The sequence below is a fragment of the Schistocerca cancellata genome, chromosome 8, assembly GCF_023864275.1.
Source record: "Schistocerca cancellata isolate TAMUIC-IGC-003103 chromosome 8, iqSchCanc2.1, whole genome shotgun sequence".
Taxonomy (NCBI): domain Eukaryota; kingdom Metazoa; phylum Arthropoda; class Insecta; order Orthoptera; family Acrididae; genus Schistocerca; species Schistocerca cancellata.
Genome location: NC_064633.1, coordinates 11,519,895 through 11,535,166, shown reverse-complemented (window position 1 = coordinate 11,535,166; position 15,272 = coordinate 11,519,895). Strand labels below are relative to the sequence as shown.

At 43.9% G+C, this 15,272-nt stretch overlaps 1 protein-coding gene and 1 non-coding gene across 2 annotated transcripts in view; one reads left to right on the top strand and one right to left on the bottom strand.

Moving 5' to 3' along the window:
* Nucleotides 1-15,272, top strand: part of LOC126094963 (acetylcholine receptor subunit alpha-L1) — a 713,068-nt gene that overhangs the window by 63,741 nt on the left and 634,055 nt on the right. The window lies entirely within an intron of this gene.
* On the bottom strand, nt 14,397-14,471 carry Trnat-ugu (transfer RNA threonine (anticodon UGU)). Its single transcript has one exon. It is a non-coding gene; the product is annotated as a tRNA-Thr (tRNA).

Below are 15,272 nucleotides of genomic sequence, written 5' to 3'. Positions count from 1 at the left end.
TTCTGAATTTGCTTACTGAATTCATCTCTTGGTCTCCCTGTAAGATTTTTACCGCCACACTTCCCTCCAATACTAAACTGGTGATTCCTTGATGTCTCAGAACGTGTCCTATCTACAGATCCCCTCTTTTAGTCAAGTTTCGGGACAAATTTCTTGGCCCCAAAGTTATATTCAGTACCTCCTGATTAGATATGCGACCTGCCCATCTAATTTCAACATTCTTCTGTAGCCCCACAATTCGAAAGCTACTTGCCTCGCTCCTGTCATGTACCTTCAGAGAAGACTTCCAAATACTTAAATCTATACTCGATTTTAAAAAAATTTTCTGCGGCAGAAATGCTTTTCTTGTCATTGTCAGTCTACATTTTACATCATCTCTACTTCAGCCATCATCAGTTATTTTATTTCCAAAATAGCATAACTCATCTTCTACTTTAAGTTTCTCGTTTCCTAATCTAATCCCATCATCTGATTTAGCTCCACTACATTTCAGTATATTTAGTTTGCCTTAGTTCATGCTAATCTTGTATCCTTCTTACAAGACACTGTCCATTCCGTTCAACTGCCTTTCCTAGCCCTTTGCTGTCTCTGACAGACCTACAATGTCATCGGCAAACCTCAAAGTTTTGTTTCTTTTACCTGAACTTTAATTCCTACTCCAAATTTTTCTTTGTCTCCCTTTATTGCTTGTTCAGTGTACGGACTGAACAACATCAGGGAAAGGCTATAACCGTGTCTTGCCCCTCGACTCTCATAACTGCCGCATGGTTTGTGTACAAGTTGAAATGGCCTTTCGCTCCCTGTAGTTGACCACTGCTGCCTTTAGAATTTCGTGGAGAGTATCCCAGTCAACATTTTTATAAGTTTTCTCTAAGTCTCGGAGTGGATCAATTTGTATTCCGGAAAAATATAGCAACAGCGAGGCAATACTGACCGTACGGCTTACCTACTAAGATAAGACGTAGTGTCAGTGTTGCTTCGCGTGTTCCTACATTTATCCGGAATCCAAACTCATCTTCCAAGAGACTGGATTCTGCCAGTATTTCCATTCTTCTGTAAAAAGTTCGTGGTAGCATCTTGCAACCATGAATTATTAAACTGATAGTTAAGTAATTTTCACACCTGTCAGCAACTGCTGTCTTTGGAATTGGAAGTACTACATTCTTCTGGATATCACGGCTAGCTCTCCCAAGACTATTAGTAGTTCGGTCGGAATGTCTGCTACTCCCGAAGCCTTGTTTCAACTTAGATCTTTCAGAGCTCTGTCAGATTGTTCTCGAAGAATTATACCTCCCGTCTCATTTACACCTAAGTCCACTGCGCTTTCAAGAACATTGCCTTCAAGTTTATCTCCCTTGTGTCGATCCTATACGTACTCCTTCCACCTTCCAGCTCTCCCTTCTTGGCGTAGGACTAGTTTCCTATCTGAGCTCGTGATAATCATACAAGTGCTTCTCTTTTCCCAAAGGCCTCTTTAATTTTTCTGAAGGCGGTATCTATCTTTCCCTTAGCGAAATGTACTTCTAAATGCTTACGTTTGTAGCCATTCCTGCTAAGACGTTTTGTACTTCTTGTCAATATGATTTTTAACGTATTTATTACATTTCGCCTATTTCATTTGTTGCGTTTTTGTACTTTCTCGTTTCCTCAATTAAGTTCAGTATCTCGTATGTCACCCAAGGATTTCTACTTGGTCTTGTCTTCTTACCTATTTGCTCCTCTGCTGTCTTCACTGCTTCATCTCTTAAAGATACCCATTCATCTTCTACTGTAAACCTATACCCTGTTCTAGTCAGCCATTACCTAACACTTTCTCTGGTTCTTTCAAATTATCTAGGCCACACCTCCTTAATTTCCTACCAATTGAAAATTTCTTCAATTTTAATCTAAAGATCATAATCCATAAATTACGGTCAGAGTCCACATCTGCCCCTAGAAATGACTTACAATTCCTAAATCGCAGTCTTACCATTATATAATCAATCTGAAACGTCAGGTGTCCCCAGATTTCTTCCATTACACAATCTACTTTAATGTTTCTTAAACTAAATGGTAGCATTGATTAAATTATGCTCTATGCTAAATTCTATCAGGCGGCTTGCTCATCATTCCTTTGCCCCAGTCCGTATTCACAAACTATTTTTCCTTCTCTTCCTTTTCCTACTATCGGATTTCAGTCCCCCATCACTATAATTTTTGTCTCCCTTAACTATCTGCATAATTTCTTTTATCTCGCCATATATTTCTTCAATCTCCTCACCGTCTACGGAGCCAGTTGGCATATAAACTTCCACTACTGTGATATGAGTGGGCTTCTTGTCTGCCTTGGCTACCATAATGCTTTCGCTATGCTGTTCTTAGTAACTTACTCGCGCTCCTATTTTCTTGTTCATTGCTATACCTACTCCTGCATTATTCCTGTTTGATTTTGTATTTATAACCCTGTATTCACCTGACCAGAAGTCCTTTACCTCACTTCACTAATTACCACTACATCTAACACCAATCCATCTATTTCCCTTTCTAGATTTTCTAACCTACTTGCCTGATTAAGGAATCTAACGTTCAACGCTCCGATTCGTGAAATGGCAGTTTTGTTTCTCATGAAGGTGCCACCCTCCTGAGTATGGTCTGCCCGGAGATCCGAATGGAGGACTATTTTACCTCCAGAATATTTTAACTAAGAGGATGCAGTCATCATTTAACCACACAGTAGAGCTGCATGTCATTGGGAAGAATTACGGCTGTAGTTTCCCCTCGCTTTCAGCCATTCACAGAACAAGCACAGCAAGGCTATTTTAGTTGATGTTACAAGACCAGATGAATCAGTCATCCAGAATCTCGTCCTTTCAGGTACTGAAAAGGCTGCTGCACATTTTCATACCCCTCCGTTGTGGTTGCTCCTATGGTACGGCTATGTTTGTCGCTGAGGCACACAAGCCAGCCCAATGCCATGTTGTTTATCGAACAAACGAAAGGATGGCTGACGTAGTGTTTAGTGTATCTCGGATTGTAAGACAGTTAAGATCCTTAGACGCCAGGAAGGCATCTGGCCCAGACGGTATCCCCGTAAGATTTTATGTTGACTATGCAACAAAAATAGCACCATTCTTATCCGTCCTCTATCAGAGATCATTGGAACAGCGGAAAGTTCCATGGGACTGGAAGAAGGCCCAGGTCATAGCAATCTATAAAAAGGGTAGAAAATCGGACGCACATAATTAACGGCCAATTTCACTGACATCGATTTGTTGAAGAATTATGGAAAATTTTGTGATCAGACATAATGAACATTCTATAGTTTGAGAATATCATCTGCAGAAACCAGCAAAGTTTTAGGAAGCAGTGGTCATGCGATACACAGCTGGCACTCTTTGTCCATGCTATACAACAGGCTCTAGATACCGGCTCCCAGGTTGATGCCATATTTCTCGACTTACGAAAGCCGTTCGACTCAGTTCCCCACTGTCGCTTGCTACAAAAAGTGCGCGCTTACGGTCTGTCCGTTGACATATGCGGTTGGATAGGAAGATTTCTAACAGACAGGAAACAGTATGTCGTGCTGAACGGGGTGACTTCAACAGAAACAAGCGTAACTTCAGGTGTGCCCCAGGGCACCGTAATAGGTCCTTTGCCTTTTACGATTTACATTAACGATCTGGTTGATCGTACTGACAGCGGCCTTAGACTGTTTGCCAATGATGCTGTAGTCTACAGGTAAGTAGTATCACACGAAAGCTGTGAACAAATCAACGAGGATTTCCGGAAAATAAATGCTTGGTGTAATGACCGGCAGTTATCTCTCAATATTAGTAAGTGTAACCTACTACATGTAACAAGGCGAAAATCCCCATTAATGTACGAGTACAAAATAAATGCCCAGTCTTTGGAAGCGGTAACGTTCGTCAAGTATCTGGGTGTGACTATTCGAAATGATCTCAAATGGAATGATCAGATTACACAAGGCGAACTCTAGATTGCGGTTTATTGGCAGAATCATGAAGCGATGTAGTCCTTCAACAAAGGAAATAGCTTACTATACGTTAGTTCGTCCAATCTTGGAGTATTGTTCGTCTGTATGGGACCGTTCCTAGTTAGGTTTGATTGAAGAGATTAAGAAGGTCCAAAGAAGAACGGCAAGATTCGTGACCGGTTCTTTCCTAATCACTGACAGAACAATGGGCACAGTAGTTCTAGAATGATTCCGCAAACTTATGACGTCAACAGCATAAACTGAGCAAAAAATGTGTGGTACCTATGATTTGTCTTGGTCTCCAGCTGGGCAACCCAAGTAAAGCTTAAAGCTCCTCTGACTATTGTAGCTTTGACAATTGGGCATAAAATTTCCGCAAATACAAGGAAATACACTGCTCGAATTTGTATACTTTCAAGTAGAGGTTATGTTGAAATTAATACATTATTATTAATTTATTCTTAATGATTCCTCAGTTAATGTCATCAGTAGATTTCACTCGCGCCTGAAGAAGAAAAAAGTCCCAGCTTTTTAGTCACAGCTGTAATTAGGATATTTTAAAAGAATTATAATTCCCAGATATTGTAAAATCAACAATGAATGCTACATGAGACATATCACAAATAAGCAGTCAAAGGTAATCAAAAAATGGGAACAAATGAACAGAAACAATTTGCACTAGCCATAGTGTTGTTGTAGGTGATATATGGACTATATTTAAAATCCTTAAACTCTGCGTCTCTGAAACTGTGGATAAAGGACATGGATGGATTACTAAATAAATGAATTATTAGCTGAATACTGTAAACTTCCGTAACAAATTCTTAGAAACAAAACTCATGTGTCCACAGTGTGTGAACCAACGTTTGGAGATGTTCACCACATAACTGGCATTAAAATATTAAACTGTGACTGCATTCGGAACAACGTCCATTATCAACATCAGCGTGGGGTGCCACCCCACTTGCACGAATACACTCGTCCATTCATTGTGACGTGAAGGTAAGAATGCCTTTGAATGCCATGTTAAGGAATTCTGGTCACATCTGGAACACACCATGTGTCACATCATGTGGCGTACTTGTTGTAGACTGTTGATTGTAACTTAGGAACAGTTATTCTCGGTGTAGCGTAACTGCTTAAATACATCTATACCTACATCTACATTTATACTCCGCAAGCCACCCAACGGTGTGTGGCGGAGGGCACTTTACGTGCCACTGTCATTACCTCCCTTTTCTGTTCCAGGCGCGTATGGTTCGCGGGAAGAACGACTGTCTGAAAGCCTCCGTGCGCGCTCGAATCTAATTTTACATTCGTGATCTCCTCGGGAGGTATAAGTAGGGGGAAGCAATGTATTCGATACCTCATCCAGAAACGCACCCTCTCGAAACCTGGACAGCAAGCTACACCGCGATGCAGAGCGCCTCTCTTGCAGAGTCTGCCACTTGAGTTCGCTAAACATCTCCCTAACGCTATCACGCTTACCATATAACCCTGTGACGAAACGCGCCGCTCTTCTTTGTATCTTCTCTATCTCTTCCGTCAACCCGATCTGGTACGGATCCCACACTGATGAGCAATACTCAAGTATAGGTCGAACGAGTGTTTTGTAAGCCACCTCCTTTGCTGATGGACTACATTTTCTAAGGACTCTCCCAATGAATCTCAACCTGGTACCCGCCTTACCAACAATTAATTTTATGTGATCATTCCACTTCAAATCGTTCCGCACGCGTACTCCCAGATATTTTACAGAAGTAACTGCTACCAGTGTTTGTTCCGCTATCATGTAATCATACAATAAAGAATCCTTCTTTCTATGTATTCAAAATATATTACATTTGTCTATGTTAAGGGTCAGTTGCCACTTAATAAAGAAGAGGTCTTCAGTCCACACTGTATACCACTCAAGTTCCTTTCAGAGTATGCTGATAAATTAGTTCCATACTGATCAATCACATACAGCCGCTCCCTGGTCGAATGATCCGTACCTCAAGAATGCTAGGTTGCACAAGTCACACGAATACCAAAGAAAGTAAACAGAAGTGATCCGCTGAATTACGGACCAATGTCGCTACTGTTGATTTGAAGAAGGATTCTGGAACGCAAACTGTATTTGAGCATTAAGAATTACCTCGAAGGAAACGATTTATTGACAAACAATACGGATTCAGAAATTATTATCCTTGTGAAACACAACTAGTTCTTTATTCTCACAGAGTAATGAGTGCTACCTCAGGAGACGTGAAATTAATTCCATATTTTTATATTTGCAATTGACACTGTTCCTCACAATTCTTACCTTATTGCGTACCTATGGAGTGTAGTCTCAGTTATGCGACATTTACTGATTTCCTGTCAGAACGGTCGCATTCCTAGTAATGGAAAAACATCTGGCGCTCCCAAAGGAAGTGTCATAGGCCCTCTGCTGTTCCTGGTTTACACTCATCAAAAAACGTTTTCCACCACCCCGGTTCCCAGAACTCCTGAAGCTAGACGTTGACTGTGGATATTGTATAACAGACACAGTCATTTTGACTGTTCAGAGATGCCACTAAACCCGCCCATAGATGTAAACAACCATGCATGAGCAGCGCCTATTAGACGGAGGGGATCCGACAGCCGATCAGTTCCAGACATTCCACCAGGAAGGAGGTACACGGCTCGTGTTGTCTGTAGTTCAACCATGCGTAGACGGCCAATACCACGGTTCGATCACGTCCGCATTGTTACTTTGTGCCAGGAAGGGCTCTCAACAAGGGAAGTGTCCAGGCGTTTCGGAGTGAACCAAATCGATGTTGTTCGGACATGGAGGAGATGCAGAGAGGCGGTAATTGTCCATGACATGCGTCGCTCAGGCCGCCCAATGGCTACTACTGCAGTGGATGACGGGTACCTACGGATTATGGCTCGGAAGAACCCTGACAGGAACGCCACCATGTGGAATAATGATTTTCGTGCAGCCACAGGACGTGCGGAATAGGCTGCATGATGCGCAACTTCACTCCCAGCGTCCGTGGCATGCCCATCTTTGCAACCATGACCCCATGTACAGATGAGCCCAACAACATTCCGAATGGACCGCTCAGGATTGGCATCACGTTCTCTTCACCGATGAGCGTCGCATAGGCCTTCAACCAGACTATCGTCAGGGACATGTTTGGAGGCAACCGGTCAGGCTGAAGGCCTTAGTCACCCTGTCAAGCGGGTGGAGGTTTCCTGCTGTTTTGGGGTGGCATTATGTAGGGCCGACGTACACAGCTGGTGGTCATGGGAGGCCCTTAACAGCTGTACAATACTCGAATTCCTTCCTCTGACCGGTAGTGCAACCATATCGGCAGCATATTGGCAAGGCATTCGTCTTCATGGACGGCAATTCGCGCCCCCATTGTGTACATCTTGTGAATGACTTCCTTCAGATTGACGACATCGCTCGAATGGTCAGCATGTTCTCGAGAAATGGACCCTATAGAACATGCCTGGATGGATTGAAAAGGACTGTTTATGGACGATGCGACCTACCGACCACTCTGAGGGATCTACACCGAATCGCCGTTGAGGAGTGTGACAATCTGAAGCAATAGTACCTTGATGAACTTGTGGATAGTATGCCACGACGAATACAGGCATGCATCAACGTGATACTGAGTATTAGAGGTACCGGTGTGTACAGCAGTCTGGACCACCACTTCTGAAGGTCTCGCTGTATGGTGGTAGAACATGCAATGTATGGTTTTCATTAGCAGTAAAAAGGGCGGAAACGATGTTTATGTTGATTTCTATTCTAATTTTCTGTACAGGTTTCGGAATTATCGGAACCGAGGTGATGCAAAACGGTTTTTGATGTGTGTACATAAACGACGTAGGAGACAGTCTGAGCAGCCCTCTTAGATTCTTTGCAGGTGATGCCAAAAATTTACAGCTTTGTAAAGTTATCAAATCAGAAGCAATTACAAAATGATGAGGACAACATATATGTAGAGTTCAAAAAGTGGTATTTTAGATAGTGAAAAGTGTGAAGTCATCCACATGATTATTAGTCAGAATTCGTTAAATTTCAGTTACACGTTAAACCACACAAACCTAAAGCCTGTAAATTCAACTAAATGTATAGGGACTCCATATACAAATAATTTCAATCTCAACGAAGACTCAGGTTTACTGGCATAAAACTTAGAAAGTGCAACAGGACTACTAAAGAGAATGAATACACTGAGGTTGTTGTGGTCTTCAGTCCAGATACTGGTTTGATGCAGCTCTCCATGCTATTCAATCCTGCGCAAGCATCCTCATCTCCAAGTCACTACTGCAACCTACATCCTTCTGAATCCGCTTAGTGTATTCATCTCGTGGTCTCCCTCTACGGGTTTTTATCATCCACGCTGCCCTCCAATACTAAATTGGTGATCCCTTGATACCTCAGAACATGTCCTACCAACCCATCCCTTCTTCTAGTCACTATGTGCCACAAATTCCTCTTCTCCCCAATTCTATACAGTACCTCCTCATTAGTTACGTGATCTACCCATCTAATCTTCAGCATTCTTCTGTAGCATCATATTTCGAAATCATCTATTCTCTTCTTGTCTAAACTATTTAACGTCCATGTTTCACTTCCATACATGGCTACACTCCATACAAATGCTTTTAGAAATGACTTTCTGACACTTAAATCTATATTCGATGTTAACAAATTTCTCTATTTCAGAAACGTTGTCCTTGCCATTGCCAGTCTACATTTTATATCATCTCCACTTTGACCATCATCAGTTATTTTGCTCCCCATATAGCAGAACTCATCTACTACTTTAACTGTCTCATTTCCTAATCTAATTCCCTCAGCATCAACTGATTTGATTTGAGTACATTCCATTGTTTTGCTTTTGTTGATGGTCATCTCATATCCTCCTTTAAAGACACTGTCCATTCCGTTCACCTGCTCTCCCTGGTCCTTCGCTGTCTCTGACAGAATTGCAATGTCATCGCGAAATCTCAAAGTTATTATTTCTTCTCCATGGATTTTAATTCCTACTCCAAATTTTTTTTTGTTTCTTTTACTGCTTGCTCAATATATAGATTGAATAACGTCGAGGATAGGATACAACCCTGTCTCACTCCCTTCTCAACCACTGCTTCCCTTTCATGCCCCTCGACTCTAATTACTGCCATCTGGTTACTGTACAGATTGTAAATAGTCTTTCGGTCGGTGTATTTGACTCCTGCTACCTTCAGAATTTACACTTGAGTATTGATGTGTGGTGTGAGATCCACATCAGATGGGACTGACGGAGGACATAGAAAAAGTTCGTAAAAGGCAGCTCGTTTTGTACTATCGCGAAACAGGGGAGAGACTACCACAGATATGATGGGATGGCGATCATTAAAAGAAAAAAAAAGCCGTCTTTCGTTGAGACAGAATCTACTCATGAAACTTCACATCGCATTCCAGGCATCCTCGGAAAGGGATCAGTACGTTCGTCAAGGTGTTTGTGGTGTGAACTGCAGTGTGGACTCACAAACTAGACTTCTGGAAAACACCTGATATCTTAGTGATGGAGAGAATCGAACACCGTTTATCGTTCTTATCATACACTTGCAAGCACTCGGTAGCTATCACCACATGTCCTGTTGTCACATGCGATAGCTCTCGACACCATGATTTCTGGAGTATGAGATGTGCTGCTCTCGTGAACCACTGCTTCCATTCACTAGGTTGGATAGGGATGTGCTGGCGACTATCGCCACAAACAGAAACTATTCTTACAGCTGGACACCACACAGTGCTACTCGATACCCTAGCAGGATCCGGCTGTTCGCCATGCAGTCTCTGTTGTCTCATGTATGATGTCACTAGTAAACAACTTCCCAGCTCAGGTTTCAGTAATGTGTTCCCAGAGGCTCGTCCTAACACTCTGCCTGTAACCTGTGCCCGCATTTCAGCACCTGTCATCGGCCTATTGATGAGAGCCAAGTCGAACAATCCTACGACCTCCTGGCTGTGCAGTCTGTCTGGAAGGGTCCATCCCTTTCCTTCTTGCCAATCTGTGTTGTTCTGAGACCATCTCAAAAACATTCGTTCTGCAGTCATTGCACCACAGTCGCCCGTGTGTGCGACCGTTCGGTATGAAGCTCCTATGTACCTCGTGCTACTTATCCCACCTTTCTCAAAATCCGAAAGACGGCGACGAACTGTACGTGCGCATTCTCTGGGTCTGCTGTGTTGCGATATCTCCGCCTGCAGTAACGTTGGACATTTCCAATAGGCATGATACATTCACACCGTACTCCATCCACAGAAATGACTTTTTTTCTGCACTGTAAATAGGCCAGTAAAAGGGCGGAAGTTTAACTTTCTCACAGGCATGGAAATAACACAGTATGAGTTTGGTAACCGTGAGCACACTCCATCCTCACATCGTATATGATTTATAAATATTTATTTTCTACACTGCTGGCCACAGTAAATGCAACACCAAGAAAGACAAGAGGCAGCACAACAAATTTATTTTGTAGATAACATGTTGACCAAGTATCAAATGATTACGTTTACAGACGTCTGTGACATGTGGTTCCTGCCAGAATCAGTAGCTAGAGTAGCCGCCATTGTTGGAGATCACCGCTGCCACACGTCTCGGCATTGAGTCAAAGAGACGTTGGATGTGTTCCTGGGGTACAGCAGCCCAAGCAGCTTCCACACGTTGCCAAAGATCATCTGGTGTGGCAGCTGGGGATGTAATCTGGGTCACTCGTTGAGCAACCATGGACCACATGTTTTCTATCGGCGAAGGATCCGGAGAGCGAGCCGGCCAGGGAAGCAATTCAATCTGGTTATTGACGAAGAACCTTTGGACAATGAGTGCCACGTGTGGTCGCGCATTATCCTGTTGAAATAGGGCTGTGGCCGAGCCCTGAAGGTAAGGAAGGACAACTGGCTCCAGCACCTCGGATATGTAACGCCGGCTATTTAAAGTACCGGCAATACGTACTAGAGGCGTGCGAGAGTAATATCCAATACTGCCCCATACCATAATACCCGGTGCAAGACCAGTGTGGCGGTGCATAATGCAGCTGTCCAGCATCCTCTCTCCACGGTGTCTCCACACTCGAATCCGACCATCGTGGTGCTGCAGACAGAAGCGTGCCTCGTCAGTAAAGACAATGTCATTCCATTCTGCCGTCTGTCATCACACCATTGGCGATGGAGACGTCTGTGGTTCTGCGTCAATGATAGACGAAGCAATGGACGTCTTGCGGACAGACCACTCTGCTGTAAACGGCGTCTAATGGTACGCGCAGAAACTGGATGATGCGTTACAGACGCAATGTGCTGTGCTATGGTTCGGGATGTCACTGAGCGATTCGTCACTGCCATGCGCACAATTTGCCTATCAGCACGTGCAGTGGTGCACCGAGGTGAATGCAATCGACCACGTCGGTCCGTCGTACCCTCCTGCATCCAACGGTCACATATCCGCATTACAGTTGTTTGGTTTCGTCCAACACGACTAGCGATGATACTCCACAATCTCGGTAAGCCACTATCCTTCCTCTGTCGAACTCGGGTACTTGATCAAAAGATGTTCGCTGTTTTCTACGAGGCATGTGAAACAACCACAAGGTAAACACACGTGCCGAACGTACACTCGTCGAAATCGCCAAGCCTTAAATGGCGCTATGAGGTGGCGCCACAGGCGCGCGTGATGTGCGTCTGCGCTGAAATTCTAATCAGTTGCGTATCTCATCGCTGCAAACTCATGGTGTAAATTTCACTTGATTCGGATGCTTCCTTCAGGGTGTTGCATTTACGGTGGCCAGCAGTGTATATACACGTTTACTTATTCTTGCACGTCACGGCTGGTCGACATGAACCTACGAGTTGGTTGAAGAACGCGTGAACCTCTGGGTCGAGTGATTATAGATGCGTTCTTGCAGCCTTTAAGGTCTGTGCGGAGGTAATTGTTAGCGGGAGTATGTAGAGCGTCGGCGTTTCATGTATACTGCAGTGTTCGTGGACAGTGTTAGCCTACAGTTTTGTGACGCTCACGTGTGAAAACATAACTACACGGATAGGGTGAAAGAAAATGTAATTATGTACCATAATTACATGTAAAGTTTCATTATGGAAGCTCTGACAATAATAGTCACACACAGAAAGCTGTTGCGTGTGTTAGGTTTACTGTAATTTATCTGGTACTATAAATAAATACTATTTTAAGTTCATAGCGTTTCAAAATTGTTAAACAAAACCTTGCTTGAGGTATTTTCGTTTTAACCATCCAGACGAAAAGAAATTAAATATGAATGATTCATGAGCACGAACTCTGTCGCGACAGCATTGTTGTATAAAACATTCTCGGACTTCTTGCCGTGTCGATTCAGGGTAATTGCTCCTGACGAAAAAGATGGAAGTAATCACTAAAAGGTTGAGGTTTTGCGCTGAACTGACGTGGCAAGAAGTCCGAGAATGTGCTATACAACAATGATTCGTAACTATAGGCAAGAGTTCGGAAAAGTCAAAGTTTTCATAAAAGTTAATTACCGTCTCCAAAGATTATGAAAGGTTGCATTGTCACGCTGATTCAGTCATCGTTTCCGAACTGTTCCTGTACTGTACGCTGTACAGAATGCTGTACGATATGTGTATATCGTTCAGCATTTAGCGGTTTCTCAAGCGTTATCAGGAAAGCATACGCTAATGACGAAAAATAACCCCATACCTTAACACAACGCCCTCTGTTGGCACCACGCATGATAGCAGATAAAGTTCTCCCAGCACTCGCGAAACCCAAACGCTTCCATCGGATTGCCACAGGGTATAGCGTGATTCATCACTTCAAATTACTGTTTGTCGTCATTCACTCTGCCGTGTGTTGTGGCCGTGCCGTTTGAGGCGTCATGTCACAGACTACGTGGCCCCTCCCGCCGGAGGTTCGAGTCCTTTCTCGGGCATGGGTGTGTGTGTTGTTCTTAGTGTAAATTAATTTAAGTAGTGCGTAAGCCTAGGGACCGATGACCTAAGCAATTTGGTCCCTCAGGAATTCACACACATTTGTTTGTCATTCACTCCCTACTGGCGTAGCACTTTACACCACTTCAAGCTTAGCTTCGCAACTGGCTGCAGAAATGCGTCGCTTATACGGAGCTGCTCTTACCACTTTACCCCATTCGGCTTAACTCCCGAAGCAAAGTCATGGCTGCAGCTGGACTTCTGCAGGCACTCAGGAACTCACATGTGGTGTCACCGCCAGACACCACACTTGCTAGGTGGTTGCCTTTAAATCGGCCGCGGTCCGCTAGCGTACGTCGGACCCGCGTGTCGCCACTGTCAGTGATTGCAGACCGAGCGCCGCCACACGGCAGGTCTAGAGAGACGTCCTAGCACTCGCCCCAGTTGTACAGCCAACTTGCTAGCGAAGCTACACTGACAAATACGCTCTCATTTGCCGAGACGATAGTTAGCATAGCCTTCAGCTACGTCATTTGCTACGACCTAGCAAGGCGCCATTACCAGTTAATATTGAGATTGTGAAGCATGTACAGTCAAGAGAGATGTACACCAATTATGGATTAAAGTTAAGTATTCCAGCAGCAACGTACCTTCTTGGCTATATTAATTACATTGTCATTTTCCAGACCTCACGCCAGCCTGCGTGAGCTAAAAAGCGTGCATTTCGGCCTCCTCTAGCAACACGGTGTTGGCTCTTCTGCCAACACAATATCACAAGTGATTCATTCTGCCGATTCCATCAGACGTCTGTAGAAAGAAGTTCTGAAAGAGTGCAGTGCTAGTTCTGCAAGGTTCGCAGGAGAACTTCTGTGAAGTTTGGAAGGTAGGAGACGAGGTACTGGCAGAAGTAAAGCTGTGAGGACGGGGGTGAGTCGTGCTTGGGTAGCCCAGATGGTATAGCACTTGCCGGCGAAAGGCAAAGGTCCCGAGTTCGAGTCTCGGTCCCACACAGTTTTAATCTGTCAGGAAGTTTCCACCGGACGTTCTTCAACAGCCCTCCGCGATATTAGACGGTCTCTGTCACTCGGTAGGTGTACTCTGCCTGATATTCCGTTTAGCTGCCGTTGTTACTTCGCGTTTCCACTTCACAGTCACATTACCAACAGTCGGCATGAGCTGCTTTGGAAGGGTTGAAATTTCACTGGTGAATCTGTTACTCAGGTTACCTCCACATGAGAAGTCTATGAGGTCTCCTGATCCACTCAGCCTGTTGTTAATGCGTCTCTACTGACAACACAATGGTCCCCCACCTCCTCTTATACTGGTGGGTCCGCGTCTAGAGACATCCAATGCTCAGTTCCGCATTTCATACGAGTGTTCGAAAACTTTTCATCAGATGAAATGATAATTAAATCAAGACCCTACGCTGCCGACAGGCGTTGATAAATATCAACCGGGACAGTTGAAAATGTGTGCCCCAACCGGGACTCGAACCCGGGATCTCCTGCTTACATGGCAGACGCTCTACCAATCTGAACCATCGAGGGCACAGAGGATAGCGCGACCGCAGGGATTTATCCCCTTCACGCTCCCCGTGAGACCCCCGTTCCCAACTTAATGTCCACACACAACTTTCTTAGTGCCCCTACCAATTACGCTCATTACTCGCTGCAGACAGTCTTACCGACATTCGGACATGTCCGAAAGAATAGATACCATCTTCATATATTTCATCAGATAGTGTATATGGGGGATTAAAATATGGCTGACAGCTGTTGAAACTCGGTTTTGACTAATCACACTACCCGATTCACGGCTTATGGCTTCATATACAAGCTGCAACCTGCCTATTTAAGAATTGAAATATAAACTGCATTGTAAATTTGTGCTATTATACAGGGTTTTCGGAAATTCCCGTTGCAGATGTCTAGGACTTGTAGAGGGGAGTTAGGACATAACAATTTGAATGGGAACCCATGTACGGAAGCATACCGTTTCCGTTCCACGGCCGTTTCAGTTCACATGTCTATCCCGCACACGTGTTCTAAGAGAAAGAGAAATGTCTCAGAGTTGCTTGTCCTGGTATACAGTAGAATGGAGAGGATGAGGTGCAGTATGTCAGATGGTACCCTGACGTCACTCAGTGTCTGCCTTGCATCTCTACTGTACTGTGCCTGCTGTGAGCTTTTTCGATTTGGAATAATGTAAACACGTAATGCTTATATATTAATACAAACAAACGTACTTATGTGATAAATGGGTGTTACGTTACGTTTGCTTTAGAACTGTTACCTAATAATAGTACTGCATCACGCCTAATTCAGTTCCTCAAGCAGAAGTGGATGAGTT